Here is a 10,168-nt window from a genome sequence, read left to right as displayed (position 1 = left end):
TCCCCGTGCTGGCAGACCCGGGACCAAGAGGCAGGCGGGTCCTGCGGTACGGGCCACCTGCCGAGGGCGAGCGCGCCCCGTGGACAGTTGCGGGTGGGGACTTCACGACACTGACACCGCCGACCACTTGCCCCTTCCCCCCCGCCCTGCCCGCTGCGGCCCAGGGCGACGCCGGGCTTTCCCACACAGGTACGTCGGGGTGTTCCCCCCACCCTCCCACCACGGAGGGCACTTCGGGCTGGCCCCGGCCCCCCGCAGGTGCGGGGAACACGCCGCCAGCAGCCACGCCGGCGGGCGGGCGCGACCCATCAACTTTCTGCCCCGGACCCTCTCCCCCGGCACGAAACCTCCTCCCCGGCCACTTCCCAGAAAAGAGCCGCCCCCCGGCCCGCTTACCTCGCATGGTGTTGGCTCCCCGCTCCGCGCAGTCATGAAGCTGGGAGCCCGGGAACCGCACCACAAAAATCCCGTCTCAGCACCCGCGGAGGCGGCAGCCGCCGCAGCTCTGCTCCGCCGGGAAAACCATACCTCCGAGACGGCTCCGCGGGGCGCGGCGCCGCAGGCTGCCCGCCGACGGGCGCGCTCCTCCCTGGCGGCCGCCCCGCGCCCTCCCGCCCGCCCGCCGCGAAGCCCCTGCGGGGGTGGCCTGGGCCGCGGAGCGGCAGCGGGTGGCTAGTGGCGAAGCAGGGGAGGGGGAAGGAAAGGAGTTGCGTTAGGAAAAACACGCGGAGAAAGAGGAAGGGGGGGCGCTGCGCGGATGGCAGAGCATGTGGGCTTTCACATGACACCGGCGCCCCTCGGCAGCTCCCCGGTGCGGATTTCCACTGCGCAGCCACCGGGACGTGCGGAGCGGGAATGAGACCCAGCCAGAAAGCGGCAAAGCGGCTTATAGCGGGGGGCGGGCGGTGCCGCCGGCACGGCCCCGCCCGCTGTCAGCGCCGCCGCCAATCGCCGCCCGCCCGGCACCGCGGCCGCGGGCGGCACCGCCCGCCGCCGCCGCCGCCGCCGCCGCCGCCGCCGCCGCCGCCGCCGCCGCCGCCGCCGCCGCCGCCGCCGCCAGCCCGGCCCCGGCCGCCCAGCCGCGGCCCCCCGGCCCCGGCCGCGCAGGCGGCGCGCGGCTCCGCGGGGCTCCGCGCCGCCCTGCGCCGGCTCTTCCCGGCAACTTTTGCTCCTCTTGGGAGCGCCTGGCTGCTGGCGGGTCCCGCCCGGCAGGCGAGGCTGGGCGTGGTGGTAGAGAAATGAGTCTTGTCTGCAGAGCTCTGGAGCTTGCGGAGAAAGGTAACAGGCGCAGAAAATCCCCTCGTGTGCCCTAATAATTTTTTTGGGGGGAGGAGGGGGTGTCTTGGGAAGAAAGATTAAAGCGCTCACCCCACTGTGATTGTCACCGGGGAACTGCATTTTCCGACAAGAATGGGAAAGTTTGGTGGTGAGTCATTTTCTCATTAAAGAGCGGGTCTGGACGTCGAAAGCAGTTTGTTTTCCCTGTTTAAGACTAGCAGACGGTTTTGCCGAAACGGGTTTGTTCCGCAGGATTTTTCCTGGCTTGTAACCCCCCCTCTGAATTTACTGATGTTTTGCCCATGGAAAAAAAAAATTACTGCGGGATCTTCTCGATGTGTTTTTTTTGTTTTGTTTTGTTTTTTTTTTTCTGTATGGTAAATCATGGAACGCAACCACAAGGCATCTCAGTGGGTCATCTTAGAAACAAGTATCTGGTACCAAAGATCACAGTTCCTAAAATGAAAAAGGAAAATCCTGATTTAGCTGAAGTATATCCATACAAAATTATTCATATGGACCTCATAAATCAAAATGGGATATATTTTGAAGAGAGATGCTTTTAAGTTAAATATGGACCTGGCAAAGTAGATTTATTCTTTCGTACATGAATTACCAGGTGAAGTTCTATTAGGTCTGTTATGCAAGAGAATATAGGTATGATCTCTTTTGCTCTGAAAAAGTTAAGAATCATTATAGGAAAGAGAGAAAGTGAAGTTTCCACTCTTGGTGCAAACTGGGAAGGCTTTACTCCTGGGGCACAAGGTGACAGGTTTACAAGAAGCGGTTCTTGTGGTTAGCCTCTTTCAAAACACCTGTTTAAACTGAAACTGAGAAAAACATGAAGAATCAGCTCTGCCAATATTGAAAATGTTTAAATTTACCTGATCATTGTGAATTTTAACCGTGTTCACTGTGGTGAAGACAGAGTCAGTTAAAAATAAAAAATTCAGGCTGAATTCCTAAGATATTAGTTGGTTTTTATGTTCTTGACCATTGTATTTATGCAATTTATATACTGCATGCAAAGTTGGTAATACTCATTTAGGGCATTTTCTTAGGATGCCATTCAGAAACTCTTACCAACTGCTTATTTTTTCTGCACACTTACATCAGCGTGCCTTCCAATATTAGTTACATGCTATCCATGTTTTCACTTCGCAAGACCAGGCATTTACAGTGGCTATATTTTCTTTGTAATTGCCATTTCAGCAGATGTGGTTGGTGGCCGACAGGTTTATCTCTAGGACTCTGTTTTGTGGATTTTCCCATCAGCCATCTCTTCAACCTGTTCGTCACGCTCAAAAGTTTCTGAGGTAATTGCAATAAAACAACTCTCACACGTCACTTTGCAAAGCAAGTTAGAAAGCGTGGGGTCTTCATCTTGTCTTTCTAATGGGTATAATTTACCTAGTATCTAATTTGGAATTTGGGTGAAGGATTAATTAGCTCCTGGCTAGTGCTTGTGGCTTTAGAAAAGCATCTGGGAGAATGAACAGAGATTCCATCTACTTTGTACTTGGTATATTCTTTTTTTTTATCCTGGATGTCTAGCTAGCAGCAGGAACAACAGCTAGGTGAATTTGAAGAGGAGGCGATGACTCTGTTTTCATATTCTGAGTCTTGTTGTTCTTGTCTATGCCAATATGATTTTTAGATTTAATTGTTGTAAAGCTGCATCTTAACACCAGTCAGAACTTTGATAGGTAAATAACAAGCTGTCTACTTGCTAAGCAGTGCATTCAGAATACCTTACACTATTGCACTGAGTACTGCTGCACCTTTATTTGGAATTTACATGGTGCTTTTGACAACGGAGGAAAAACTGAAATGTCACTATTCTCTCTTAATTTGATTTTGATTTTGTTTACAAAATTTTTTTTTTAGTCTACGAAACCCAAATAATTTGGGCCCTGAATTTCATTTACTTTTCTCTCTACCGTAGGGAGTGGCAATTTTTTTTAATCTATTTTCAGAAGTCCTTGCAGACTTTTAGTTTATTCGTCCGTCTTGGTCCAATATAGTCTATGTATAATGATGTCTGATCTAACTTCTTCACTAGCTGGAGCAAGTTGTTAATTTTGCAATTATTCTAATACTTAGGATGACTGCTAAGCATTAGTAATGGTAGCAACAATATGATACGTATAATAAACATATGTGGACTTCAGTGAGCACCAGGCAAATTATAAATACTTTATTCCAAAATGTATGGCTGCTTCAAACCGTTATGTGTTGAAGCAGGTAAACAACACACAGGAATCCCCATGATCTGAGGTCATACAGGAATTTACAATATATTTAAAAGCTGACACATATCTTTAGTAGTTAAAAACTGAGTGGTACAATTCAGCCCACCATTCTTCTAAGATGGTAGTTATCCTAGGTTTCAAAGAGCCTTTAATGGGATTTCTCATTTCAGGTAAGTGCTTAGAAAAAGCCAGGCAAAAAGAGTTAAAATACAATAAGTAAGTTGTTTTACTTCAAAATGTAAACAAATATTTTATAGGAAAAAAAAATCATTGCTAATATATTTTCACTGCAAACTAAAAAATGAGATATTGCCTTTCAGAATACTCACTTGCATTAGCACCTTTCCCAAGGCTCTTTGGATGACAAATCTCCTAAGACAATATTTAAGCCACATAGTTTTATCATTTTAATCGTTTGCAATATATTCATTGCAAGAGCTGTGGCAAGTTATGCCTAATTTAGTTGCTTCATTAAAAATTACTGAATAGAAAATAGTCAAAACAAAGTGTGTCTACAGGCCCCATTTCATTTCCCTGGATATCAATGGCTAATTTCTGTTGGCATGAGAGGAAGCCAAAATTTATTTCTTAGATTCAATAGGGGCAAGATTGGTCACAGTTTTCTTTGTCTCATCTGTCTCCAGCAGATATGGTCTCATTGCCAGACATTCCTAACTTTATGTAAGTCATGAGAAAGACTTTCTAATTTTTCACTTTATGACTTCTGTCAGACTCAGGAATCTGAACTTCTCCCATAGATTCCTCACTTCAGATTCACTTTCTAAATTCTTTCCTATTTCTTTATGCCTGCGATCTGAAAGCATGCACATACACTACACTGTGTTTATCTCCTATAAAGCCTTGTAACCATCATGAAATTTCAAACTGTTTCCACAGAATATTATTTAATTCAAGAACTGTGTATTTTTTTCCAAACTAGTAAAATTGTTTTAAAAGCAGCCCTAGAAAATCCTGACACAATCAGAAATAATACTCAGTAATTGAAAATCTTTAATTATGCCAGTTTAGTTTTAGAAGCTAAGAATGTAATGCATTATGCATGACAGGATAACCGGAAACTTGAAAAAATTAAAATGAAAAACCATACTTGATTATTTCCTCTGTCTTGTGAGATGAAAAGCAATCCCTAGCTATAAAGAAGGAATCTCAACTCCTGTAAATACTTCATGACATTTAAAAACTGATGTTTGCTATAATACTTTTTTTTTCTTAAGAATGCATTGTGTTTGTCAGTGTTACTGAAACCTCATTTCATTCCATATATTCTTCCCTGCCCTGATGGCAGAAGTTATATAGTGACTTACCCCTGCTTCAGGTACAGTGTCAGTAACTGGATCGTTGTATAAAATGTCTCGCTTAAACAAACAGATGTTAAACAAACATCTTTGAACAAGAATGGGTAGTAGGTGAGAATTCCCCCCCCCATCTGTCCCCCCCCGATGTTTGCCTAAAACGGTCAGCAACTGAAAAGACTGGCTCTAAGGATATAATTGGTGGTCAGAGCTGCATTAACCCTAGAACACTACAAACCTTAAAATGATAGTTTGGGTCATAAAACTCAGACAGGGAAGGAGCTAAGTTTGACGGTAGTACCTATGCCCAAATAACCTGGTGTTTGCTCTGGAGAAACTGCAGCATATTTGAGTGTTGCTGGAGTGAGCAGGCAGCAGTGAAAGACTGTCCTCCTGCAGAAAAAAGCTGCCGAGAGGCAATGACCTTCCGATGTTTGCGTCCACATTCTCCTTCCTTGGCAGGGCCTAAGGACGTTCCTAAGCTGTTTCGAGGCAACCCAAGAGCAAGAATGGGCTTCAGTGAAGGAAACAGAAAGATGAGAGTTGGAAGGAGTACGTGGGCAAAATAAAATGCCCTAGGAAAGAAGCAGGAGGCAGAAGACCTACCTACAGATCAGTGCTTCAAATCTTCCTACTAGCAGCCTCTGAGGCACCACGCACTATAGTCCGGAGCAAGATGATTCTTCAAATGTATATCCCTCTCATGCAGTAGTTTAAAAAGCAAGGATCTATTACAACCAAAGATTTTCCACTTTAAATGAATGCTGACCTTCCAGGTGAACATTCTTTTTGCCTCATGGAAGCAGTCTGATTTTTTGAATTTTTAATGTTGTTTCACTGGAAAAAAGCAAAACTCAGAATACAGATATTTTATTTATCAGGAAATGAATTAATTTTGTGGTGAAATCCCAGTTTTCCTATTCATATTTGTGCACTATGGTTTTACATTTTAAAATCAAAGATGGTAAAAAAGTTTATTTTAAAATACTAATTGATTTTTTTTCATTGTATGCAAAATGGATAACTATTATTTCTGAGATAATGTCTATTTAGAAAATCATAGTTTTTAGTTCAGTCCATTTTGATGAACTAGCTATTTACATAATTTTTAAAAATCAGTCCTTCACTATGCGAAGGATCAAAAAGCACACACTTATTAGTAATCCTCTTCTAAAAGGTAAAATTAAGGGGAACAGTAACATGTTGTATTCATTTCAACACAGTTTATGACTGAAACTGGAATCTAGGATACAAAGAATGACAAAAATATGAAACAGAAAAATTTTGAAAAATTTAGAGGGTCTAACATCCTGGACTTTACAAGAAAAATGAAACACACTGACAGGGAGTAATCTGTAACCTTCTCTTGAGCATTCAGTAATTTATTATTATGTTACAATAAATTAGTACCTGCAAAACAATGATGGGCTTGAGATAAAAAGTTAGTTTGGACTTAGCATTTTAAAGTGGCTGTATTCCGTGGTTTTGAACTGAAAAAAGACATATTTCTTTCAAATTTTCACTGAACTGAGAAATGTTTACGTTTGAATATTTTGCCCTTCTTGTGGCTTTTGAGGTATTCATATCTGGGGTTCTGTTTTAGAGTAATCTCCTGTGCACATTGAGTCTACCTCTATGCTCCGCAGCTTTAGCTGTAGCTCATAGCAACAGCTACAGCTAAGGATGCTTAAGGGCTTCTATTCTAAAGCGGCTTTTTAGTTTCTTCTAACTTTTTTACATTTGTTCTTTCTTTCTTTCTTTCAGGACCAAAGGTATTTATAGAATGACCTGATACAGAAAGAGTCTTTTCCTTCATGGAATACGCACCTACTACGTGACAATATTCCAGAACTATATACAAAATTACTCTTTTTTTTTTTTCTGTGTTTGTAAAGTGTTACTAAAAAAATCAGTAAAAAAACCCCAGTGAACAAGTGCAACCTATTCACATTGCATATACTGCAAATACTTTGAGAAGTGTATACAATCGGTTACCTGCTATTTTTATGGTGAAAACTAAAAGTGCTTTCAGCATAGTTACCTTTAAAATTGATATCCCAAAATACACTTATTTTCAGATAGTTGGAAAAAATATGCTTAAACACTGTTCAAACAGTAAGGCCAGGGATATTCAAAGTGCCCATTGTTGGCCTAGTTTTTGAAGCCGATGAGAATAGAATCAGGCTTTTGAAAATACACATACTAAAAAGCAGATTTTTTTTTTTTAACGTTAAAGTAGATATTTAAAGAAAATAAAAGAGCCTACAGATTGCTTACCCCTATTTTTGGCATGATCCATTTACAGGCCAACGCAAAGCAAACAAGATAGTTACGTCAGATAACAAAAACAGTCTCCAAAAGCAGAAGTGACTATCCATGCTCCCCTTTCATTAAAAAAAGCTCTTTCTCATATGAAGCTATTAGCACCACTTTAATTCATGCAGTTAATTTTTCTTTCCAGTTCATAGGCAATCCCAAGAGGGGGAAAATGTCCTTAGCTCAACCCCTTATATGAGGCAGGCAGATTTAGCAAGTCTTGATCTGAGAAAGTACTAATGCAAATGCTTAAGATTAAACATGTGGTTATGTGCTTTTCTGAATTAGAATCTGTGTCAGGATGCTTGTTTAGCTACAATTCTGATACGAAGAAAATCTCGTGTTGGCTGACCTGATACAGAAAGTGGCATTGTTTTGAATGTTCCTTTTGTTTTATACATTTTGGGTAAGTTACGTAGGATGTACAAATATTTATATGAGGGAGATAAATTAGCTAATGAACATTGCCTGCTTTAATTCCAAAATTATTTTTGTTATACTCATCGTGATAAGATATGACTATGACTGAGTCCAGGAGACACCCTCTAGATAGAGTGACATAAAAACGCTGAACAACTCGTATTTGTGGGTAGATGTGCAAAGAAATGTTCTCATAAGATATATTTGAAGCTAATAAATGCTGGTGTAAAATCGAGTTCTTGGCACATACACCACCCCATGCTAATGTTGCTGTGTGTCACTCCAGCATAAAAGCCAGCAAGGCTTAAGTGTTTCAGGTATGAAATATCTCGGTACCTCCAGCGTAGCTGGCTCATGGGTGGATAAATGCACAGTTTGAACACAAATAAGCAAGGCCAAGGAGCTAATATTCCTTTAAATCTCAGGTTTCCAGGATGGCCAGTTGCACCTGACAAACTGCAAATGTTCTCCACTGGTATCTTCGGCTTAAATCCTAAGAATAGGAAAATGTAAAAACCCACTAGGACACAGTGTAGCATAAAGATGCCAGAGCTAGCTTTAAATGAATTATTTTGGGTACTGGCAACAGTCAAGCTGTGATAGCAGAGAGCTAACTCTGCGTAAGAAGTTTATTCTGCTGCATGGGCAAGTTTAGCAGCGTGTCCTGCACTCCATGCTATTATTGTGAGATGGCTGCAACACAATATTTTGCATAATACCTCTCGTGTAAAATGTATCCAGCAAAGCGGAGGCACGTGGGAAAGAGCAGTTAGCTGGGCTAGAGCTACATTGCCCTATAATATGCACAAATTATTCTAATGATTTTTGCCTATTCATGATACCGCTTCACTCTTACTCGGAACTTTCCCAGGTGAAACGTGGCCGGTCTTGAGGGGCATCCTCTCTTTCTCCAGAAAGAAAACATTCAGATGTCATGAAAGAAATGAGGTATTTCTAAAGGGAGGCTACTTCCCTATTTATAATGGGACATGTGTGCAAATGAAAAGTTAAGTCTCCAAACACCTACAATTACTGCAAGACTCTCGAATGAAATGAACAACTTCAAGACTGCTGCTGCTAATAGGACACAGCAAAAAACCGCAAGTGTCTCCCTCTCTTTGCTTTTAATGCCACTGACAAAGAACAAGATCCCGGTCCCCCAGGCCCATGGTGGGTTGCCACTGCATCGCAGGGAGATGGCTCATGTGTCAAAACACATTAACTTTCTTGGCAGGTGGGCAAAGGACAACTGTCCAAAGAGGTATTAAGTGATTAGGTAATCCAGTGATTAAGGAGTATGAAAACATAATAGTAATTTCAATTAACTGACAAAATGTAGAAACAGAAACATTTGGGAAGTGTTCATGAAAGAACAGCAGGGGGATAGACTAACAGGACTCAATTTTCAATACAGTAAGACTAAGAAATAAAAGATAGTAAAAACCCTGTATTCACAAATTAGTGATTATAACCCAAGATTAGAGATCTATATGGAAACAGAAAAGTACAAAGGTAACTGTCTTGTTACCACAACAAAATAAAATTAATATAATTTTCATACCTCCTGTTATCCTTCCAAAACTTTGCTGATTTGTAAACACTGCCATTTTAGCCACACAAAATTAGAGAATTACCGTAAGTGGGACAGAGAATCGTATTACTCTATATTATGCATAATACTTAAGCTTTTGTGTTAAAATTACTTATTTACAAGAACAACAGGATAGAGAGTGGGCGGGAAGGTAAGTACTCATAGACACAGGAGCACAAAAGAAAAAATAAATAACATTAAGAAAGAGCCTTACAAGCACTGTATAATCCCTTGAAGCCCTACTTGGTACTTGGTGTATTACATCATGTTTTGTATAACATGTTTTTTTGTAATTCTGCCCAGCAAGCCGCAAATGCTGTGATGAGACCAGAGAGAGGGAATACAGAGGGGATGGAAGGCTACATAATGGTTCTTGTACCTTTTGCGTTTTAGAAGAACTTGCAAACGTTATACAGGTACTTTCTACCCTGAGCAGTGACAGTACTCTGACCCAACTCAAAAAGCTTGGAATCCGTAGTAGTAGTGATTTTTTGAAGGCTGATAAGTTTTGGAAAAGATCTTAAAACTTGTTTTTCATCTTTTAAAGAAGTCTATAAGCTGTTAAGATTTTGATTTATTTGAATGTAAAGAGTGCAGTGCTTACAACTGTTGGAGAATAAATATTGCCTTAGACTATTATATGGTATACTGTGATAATTTCTATACTCCTAAAGGTTTGCTAGAAGGTGCAAGTGCTATGCTTGTATGACTTTGTACGTGTCAAAATAATTTAAAAAAGCTTTGTCTTTAGGAGGAAGAAAAAGTATTATGTTAGAAAACCTTGGTAGGATATAATTAAGATAGATTAGGTAATTATTATACATTGTAGACATTTTTGGACTGCCATACTCAGTGTTTCTTTTTGATTGGGAAGGTAATAAAAAAAGAAGAGTCAATTATCAAGAAATAAAAGAAAATAATGTCAAGCACTACCAAACCACTTCAAAATTACAGAAAAAAAATCAAATCATTTTAAGGAGTCAAAGGGATAATGAAAA

General features: G+C 41.3%; 1 long non-coding RNA gene across 1 annotated transcript; it reads left to right on the top strand.

Moving 5' to 3' along the window:
* Positions 1 to 1,081: 1,081 nt before the first annotated feature.
* Positions 1,082 to 9,808, top strand: LOC142075208 (uncharacterized). Its single transcript, XR_012670822.1, has 3 exons — positions 1,082 to 1,278; positions 2,494 to 2,594; positions 6,608 to 9,808. It is a non-coding gene; the product is annotated as an uncharacterized LOC142075208 (long non-coding RNA).
* Positions 9,809 to 10,168: the final 360 nt, after the last annotated feature.

Source organism: Calonectris borealis, chromosome Z (genome assembly GCF_964195595.1).
Source record: "Calonectris borealis chromosome Z, bCalBor7.hap1.2, whole genome shotgun sequence".
NCBI lineage: Eukaryota > Metazoa > Chordata > Aves > Procellariiformes > Procellariidae > Calonectris > Calonectris borealis.
Note: the sequence above shows the minus strand (reverse complement) of the source record. Positions and strands in the feature narration are given on the sequence as shown.